Source organism: Triticum dicoccoides, chromosome 6B, assembly GCF_002162155.2.
Source record: "Triticum dicoccoides isolate Atlit2015 ecotype Zavitan chromosome 6B, WEW_v2.0, whole genome shotgun sequence".
In the NCBI taxonomy this organism is placed as follows: Eukaryota; Viridiplantae; Streptophyta; class Magnoliopsida; order Poales; family Poaceae; genus Triticum; species Triticum dicoccoides.
In genome coordinates, this window is record NC_041391.1 from 521,159,481 (window position 1) to 521,160,328 (window position 848).

The following is an 848-nucleotide window of genomic DNA, read 5'->3' on the forward strand; positions in this document are numbered from 1 at the left end:
TTGACTTGACCCGTTCCGTTAGCTTAGCACTTGATCGTTTAGTATCTTGCTATTGCTTTCTTCATGACTTATACATGTTCCTATGACTATGAGATTATGCAACTCCCGAATACCGGAGGAACACTTTGCGTGCTACCAAACATCACAACGTAACTAGGTGATTATAAAGGTACTCTACAGGTGTCTTTGACGGTGTTTGTTGAGTTGGCATAAATCGAGATTAGGATTTGTCACTCCGATTGTCGGAGAGGTATCTCTAGGCCCTCTCGGTAATGCACATCACTATAAGCCTTGGAAGCAATGTGACTAATGAGTTAGTTGCGGGATGATGCATTACAGAACGAGTAAAGAGACTTGCCGGTAACGAGATTAAACTAGGTATTGAGATATCGACGATCGAATCTCGGGCAAGTGACATACCAATGACAAAGGCAACAACGTATGTTGTTATGCGGTTTGACCAATAAAGATCTTCGTAGAATATGTGGGAGCCAATATGAGCATCTAGGTTCCGCTATTGGTTATTGGCCGGAGACATGTCTCGGTCATGTCCACATAGTTCTTGAACCCGTAGGGTCCGCACGCTTACCGTTCAGTGACGATCGGTATTATGAGTTTATGTGTTTTGATGTACCGAAGGTAGTTCGAAGTCCTGGATATGATCACAGACATGACGAGGAGTCTCGAAATGGTCGAGACATAAAGATCGATATATTGATGACTATGTTTGGACGTCGAAATGGTTCCGGGTGAGTTCGGGCATTTACCGGAGTACCGGGAGGTTACCGGAACCCCCCCGGGGAGTCAATGGGCCTTATTGGGCCTTAGTGTAAAGGGGGAGGAGGCGG